General features: G+C 38.5%; 1 pseudogene; it reads left to right on the top strand.

Annotated features, from left to right (window-relative positions):
* The first annotated feature begins 5,820 nt into the window (after nucleotides 1–5,820).
* On the top strand, nucleotides 5,821–6,887 carry LOC140513129 (actin, cytoplasmic 2-like; annotated as a pseudogene).
* Nucleotides 6,888–7,235: the final 348 nt, after the last annotated feature.

Raw genomic sequence — 7,235 nt, 5'->3', positions numbered from 1 at the left:
CTGACTGCGACTGGTGCCATGCCTTTGATGGCATTTCCTCCATTCACAGAAAGGGCTCTCTATCTTTCCTCCCTGTCCCATGGCAGTGTCCTACGATCTCTTCCTTGATGGAGCTTTGAATCCTGATGTCTGCTTCCCAAGACTGAATTTACATTGGCTACCAGAATACCTAGTTATGGCTCTGAACCACTTTCCCTCCTCACCAGTCACCCAGGGATGCCTCTCTAAACTTGTCAATTATCTCTAATAATTGGGCCCAACCCTATATGGAACAAGTATCTGACAGAAAATTGAAGCATTAGAATTTGTTGTTGTGTTTTCAGCCCTGTCCAAGGGAGAGGGTACCCTGATATATAATTTTATAGTAGAGAAAGGTTGCCTGAGGCACACATAGCTTCAAAACAATATCTCAGAATAATAATTTCTATTTCCATAGCCCTGTGAGTTTTACAAATCATTTTCCTCACAACAACCTGAGTGAGGTAAATAGTACAGGTTTTATTGTGACCATTTTACATACAATAATAATTTATATTTCTACTGTCTTCTGAGGTTTACAGAGTGTTTTCTTCACAATAACCTGAGTGAGGTAGGTAGTACAGCTTTTATTTTGACCATTTTACATATGAAGAAACTGAGGTTCATAGGAATTTAGAGTTTTTACCCAGTCACTCAACTAATACATTTCAAAACCTAAATTGAAACCAGGTTTCATAATTTGAAGTCCAACAATGAGCCAATGTTCAAGGAGCTCCATGCGTGCCTAGGCACAATCTAGTCTCTCCAAGAAATTGGTATTTTATGTTTCATTTTTAAGTATATATTTTGAAGTTCATATTCATTTTTTAAAACTAAGTTTAATTAAATTTTAATTTGTTTGATTTACAATGCTCTGCATGACTCAGTGTTCAACAAATTTTTACTTTGAAAAAAACAACTTGGGTACACATCTTAATGAAATGTTCTGTGCAGCTGTATGAGTCTAGCCATCTTTCATTATCCAAGACCATGCAAATTCCTCTACCTGAAGTATGATCACCAAACCACCATCTCTCATTAATTTGGTTTTCCCAATAAAACTTCCCTATTAGAAAAAAAAATGTAGTGACCAGACCGCACTATGGCCTGACCAGAGTATGTCTAGAGCAGGGGTAGGGAACCTATGGTCTTGAGGCCACATGTGGCCCTCTAGGTCCTCAAGTATGGCCCTTGGATTCAATCAAAGGGCCATGCATGAGGCCCTAGAGGACCACATGTGGTCTTAAGGCAATCTTGAGCATTATATTCAACTGAGTATCACATTTTAAGAAGGATTTTGATAAGCTGAAGAATGTTCAAAGGAAAGCTAACAGGATGGTGAAAAGCTTCAAGTTTGTACTATATAATGATAGGTTAAAGGAACCATGAGGTTGAGTTTGGAAAAGACACAACTCAGGAGAGGCAAAATAAATGTCTTCAAGTTTTTTATGGAAGAAAGATCTGAGTTAACTGGCTTGGGCCCAGAGAGTAGAAGTAGGTCAGTGAGTGGTGTACAAAGAGATAGGCACAGCCCAACTTGATGTCAGAAAAACTAAGTCCCTAACAACTATATCCGTACAAAATTAGAATGTGTTTTCTCTGGAAATAGAGCTTTTTCCTTTCTAGAACACCATGCATGGGGAGATTGTACACAGGATTCTTGTGTAAGCAGGGGTTGGACTCAGTTGTCTCTGAGTTCCCTTACAACTATGAGGTTCTTTGATTTGGAGAATGGCCTTGTCCCCAGGAGGATAATTGTATTATTCATTAGAAATTAATAAATTTACAGTCTGACTTATTAGTCATTCTCTTGCATATTTATTTAGCTTGAATCAATTCGCCAGAGCTTGATTACTTCAGAATGAACTGATAAAATTGAATTTCCGAACCTTAAGAGCATAAGGAGAGACTATGGACAAGAGGCGACCTCTTTTCCAAATCCCTGCCCCTCTAAAAAGTCTTGGCAGTCAAATGACCTCTCTTGTATCACATACGAGCTATAAGAGAGTAGTTCCAAAAATAACTATGCACTGTTTTAATTCTAGATGAGAAAAATGGTTCATTATGGATTTAGTAAGTCAACTGAACTTAGGCTTTGGTTTCCAAGGAAAATAGTGGATGGGAATCAGCAAGTCAATCAACTAATATTTATTAAACATATACTATTTGCCAGGCACTGTGCTAAATTCTGGGGATACTAAGAATAGTGAAAAAATAATCCCTACTCTTCAGGAACAGAGTATCTTCAGATAGTATTAATTATGGTTATTAATAATATTAAGCATTAGAAGGTAATTAAATTATCTTATAATATTTTACTAAACACCGGAAGCTCCAACAGAAATGAATATTGCTGATTAGATGATAATAATAATTAACAATAGTAATTCTGACTTTCATAGCACTTCAAGGCTGTCAAAGAACTTTCCTAATTAGTTATAATAGCATTTATTTAGTGCTTTCAGGTTTGCCAAGCACTTTATATATTTTATACCATTTAATTCTATTAAGTAGGTACTATTGTAATTATCTCCATTTACAAAGGAGAAACTGAGGCTGAGAGAGGTTAAGTGAATTTCCCAGGATAACACAAAGCTAGTAAGTGTCTGAGGCAGGATTCAAACTCCTGATTTCCTGATCTGAAGTTCAACATTCTATTCCCTGTTCCACCTTCTCACTAGTGTAATAATTAATAATCCTGTTATGAGTAAGGTAGATAAAACAAGTTTTATTATATTCATTTTATAAACAACAAAGCTGAGGATCTAGGAGCTTAAGTAATCACTCATGATCATACCAATATTCAAAGTCTAGGGCAAAATTCAAACCCAAGTTTCCTGACTCAGATTTAACATTCTTAAGGATAATTCTGCCTCAATAGTTTGGAGTTTGTATAGAGATATCAGAGATAGCTCCTCAGCTCTAGAGTTCAAGGCAAGTCAGCAAGTGGGGAGTAGATCAATACATGTAGCATACAAACATAATGACATATTTCTATACTATAGTAAATGATTAATAAAAATCAAAGAATCATAGTAAGAGAACATAAGAAGATTGAACTAATGCAAAGTAAAGTGAGCAGAACCAAGAAAAAATACACAATAATTACAACAACGTAAATGAAAAACTCAACCAAATGCTAAAACTGAATTCTGGGAAATCATAATGATCAAGGTAAGACCCAAAGAAAAGATTGGAGAAAGCATCTCCTTTCTTTCTTTGCAAAAGTTGAGGTCTATGCATGTGGAATGCTTTGAACAATATCAGGGTTGGTTTCTATGTTGGTTAATTTTGCTGAACTGTTTTTTGGTCTCTTTTTATTCTGTTTTAATAGGGGAAATATAGAGATTATTACAAAAACATTAGCAATGATTATGAAGGAAAGAAGACAAAATATGAACTATGCATACCAATAAGCTACTAAGATACTTTAGGGAAACAAGGGCACAAGAAAGCAATGGGTTGGGAGAAGTGTCCTTCATAGGGCAATTGGACCCAAGATACTTTTTAGCCCATCAGTCCTATCCAGAAATAGATTAGGTGTATAATAACTAACATCAGATAAGAGTCTGGTATTATAGTCTAATGTTCACCTTTAAGTAAGGAAATATTATTTCAGAAGGAGGTCTCTACTTGACTCCAGAAGAGGGACATTCCTCCAGGACCATGTACCACAAGGATTTCTCCCCCTACAGTGACTTTCTCTTATTCACTCCTCGACTGAGCCCACGTGTGAATTTGTGTGTCTCCTAGGTCAAAATTTCAGCCACGGTGAAGGGGTTGTGTCTTATGAAGCTAGCAATCCAGAGGACATAATCAACATAAAGCACAGAGGTTTGTGACCAGGTGTCTGTTTTTGCACAGTCCTCTACTTTGTACTGCTGAGATTGCCTCTCTTTGTTTACACCACCTAAGTATTCTGATGCCTAACTCACTTATCCTGATTTGTCCTTAGCTATGTCAGCTTAGTCCCTTTCAGACCACTCAGTATCTGTCCTGGTCTTCATTGGATAAAAAAGACCACTCCCACATTCAGTACTTAGTCAATTCAGTACCTCAGCCAACTCTGTTCATCCTATATGACACTGATAAATTTCCTGGTTGGTAAATCTCCAGTGGCATCAGTGATGCTGAGTTTTAAAAAGTTCAAGAACTTAGGGGTAGCCATGTAACATATCCTTTACACAATAAACAGCCTGATTTGGTCTGTAAGTGTGGTGGTATATTTCTTGGAATGTTGTAACAACTCAACCAACACGCTTCAATTCCTAGGAGAGTAGGGACACCTGGTAAACAGGGTCTAACTAAACGTGGGTTATGAGTTAGCTAACCATTCAATCAATAAGCATTTGTTAAGTGTGCCAGGCACTAGGGATACAAAGACACAAGTGAAATAAGTCTGGTCCTTGAAGACTTTATGATTAAGTGATCAGTTGACCAACTAGACTTTCAGTTTCTTAAGGGTAGGAACTGTATTTTGGAGTATCCCTTAGCACCTGGGAATTCTTTATATTTAAGTACTCAATAATACTTATTGATTGAATAATTAATGAATTAAAATTGATTTCATAAAAAATTAGTCAAACTAGATATTGGATTAAATTTGCTGATCAATTCAGCAAAAACAGTTGATTCAGTAATGTTGTGAAGACATTTTATTACTTTAATGGATCACCAACATCATTTGTATGTATGTCTCCTCTACCAGTATCAATTACAATCAATCTTGCCCATTCTTTGCCAGTGTCTTCAATAGGGGAGCTTCCTGACATGTTGGATGCCTTCTTCTAGGTCTTTCAATATTTCACAGATGCAAGTACAGCAAATAAAGATGACTGACCATCTATTATCTTTTCCTCTGGCTACATGGTCAATTTCACTCCTTTTCTGGTCCTACATATTCTTCATGATAAAATAGCAGCATAGTGTGGTGAAAAAAGCATTATGTTTGGGAACCAAAGAATCTAGGTTCCAATTCCTACTGTGCCACTTCAATCCTTGGTGACCTTGGGGAAATAAGTCATTTTACCCCTATGGACATTGATTTCCTCTTCTATTAAATAAGAATATTGGAGTAAATGATCTTTAAGGTAAATTCTAAATTTCTCATCGTCTTTCATGACACTTCCTTTGTCCAAGTTATCCTTAGCAAAATACTCTAGTCTACTTAAACCTACTAGGCATTTTTCCTGTGTCCATGAAACTAACATAACAACATTAAACTAAGGGAGGAAAGGGTGGAAATGTTAAGATAAAAGAGCAAATCAGAGACATTTAGAGGTTTTTGCTTTTGGGTTTTGTTTTGGGTTAGGTTAACGCCTTTGTGTGAAGAAAAGGATTGATAAGTGTATTATAAAAATGAGGATAGAGCTGTGAGCCCTTCCATCCAAAGTGCACTCACTTCCCCCTTGCCTCCAGGTTCAGCACCATCTCTTCTCTCTCTTAAGGGTTTAAACTCGCCACTTCAAAATTCTCGATGGATGAAAATATTGCTACTCTCATTGTTGACAATGGCTCTGGAATGTGCAAAGCTGGTTTTTCAGGAGACAGTGCCCCTCGGGCCATCTGAACCTCCATTGTTGGGTGCCCCAGATATCAGAGTGTGATAGTGGGTATGGGCCAGAAAGACAGCTATGTGGGGGATGAGACCCAGAGCAAGAGAGGTATTCTGACCCTGAAATACCCCATTGAACATAGTATTGTCATCAACTGGGATGACATGGAGAAGACCTGGCATCTTACTTTCTACAATGAGCTCCATGTGGCCCCTGAAGAGTACCCTGTGCTGCTCACCGCAAAGCCAACAGGGAAAAGATGACTCATTATGTTTGAGACCTTCAAAACCCCAGCCATGTACATTGCCATCCAGGCTGTGCTGTCACTGTATGCCTCTGGTCATACCACTGATATTGTGATGGACTCCAGTGATGGTATGACCCAGACTGTGCCCATCTATGAAGGTTATGCCCTTCCCCATGCCATCTTCCTTCTGGATCTGGCTGACTGTGATCTAACAGACTACCTCATGAAGATCCTGACAGAGAGGATACATACAGTTTCACTACCACAGCTGAGAGGGAAATCGTGCTTGACATCAAGGAGAAATTGTGTTACTTTGCCCTAGACTTTGAACAGGAGATGACTGCTGCTGCATCTAGCTCCTCTGGAAAAGAGATATGAGCTCCCTGATGGTCAGGTTATCACCTCTGGCAATGAGACTTCCTGGTGCCCAGAAGTTCTCTTCCAGCCATCTTTCTTAGGTATGGAATCCTGTGGAATCCATGAAACCACCTTCAACTCAATCATGAAGTGTGATGTTGACATCTGTAAGGATTTGTATGTCAATACCGTATTGACTGGTGGTACCTCCATGTACTCAGGCTTTGCCGACAGGATGCAGAAGGAGATTACAGCCCTAGCTCCCAGCACAATGAAAATCAAGATCATTGCCCCACCTGAGTGCAAATACTCTGTCTGGATTGGAAGCTCCATCCTGGCGTCTCTTTCCACCTTCCAGCAGATGTGGATCACCAAGCAGGAGTATGATGAATCTGCCCTCCACTGTCAAATTTAGAAGCAAATGCTTCCAAATTTACTGTTTGTGTTTTTTGATTGTTTTTTTTTTCTTTTGTCAAAAGGGTGTGACATGATAACTGCCCAGAAAAAGAGATGAGATTGGCATGGCTTTATCTGGCTTTTGTTGTTGTTGTTGGTTTGGTTTGGGTTGGGTTTTTTTGGTTTGGGTTTGATTTTTTTGGAGCTTGACTCAGGATTTAAAAACTGGAACAGCTAAGGTGATGAGCAGTCTAAGTATGTTGGAGGCAAACATCCCCAAAGTTCTACAGTTTGTCTTCAGGACTCTGATCGTGCATTTGTTTTTGTTTTTAAGTCATTCCAAATATTGTATAATGCATTGTTGCAGAGTTGTGAGCCTCCATGAAGGCTGTCCTCTGCCAGAGCAAAGAAGCTAAGTTAACAAATCCAGACGGGGAGGGAGGAAAGGGGAAGGTTTGCTTTACATGTAACTTAATGTAATCCTTTAAAAAAACTTTTTGTATCTTCTGTCTTAATACTTGTTCCTTTTTTTAAATTGTCAGTCACATTGAACGGCCCCCTAAATTCCCTCCCTGCCTCCAACATAGATGTGAATGAAGACTTTACAGTCTCCCTGTGCGTTTTATGAGACTGGTGCCAGTACTTGGGGGAGGGGAGGAGAT

Source organism: Notamacropus eugenii, chromosome 7 (assembly GCF_028372415.1).
Source record: "Notamacropus eugenii isolate mMacEug1 chromosome 7, mMacEug1.pri_v2, whole genome shotgun sequence".
NCBI lineage: Eukaryota > Metazoa > Chordata > Mammalia > Diprotodontia > Macropodidae > Notamacropus > Notamacropus eugenii.
The sequence above is the reverse complement of the archived record's forward strand: the minus strand, read 5'-3'. Positions and strand labels throughout refer to the sequence as shown.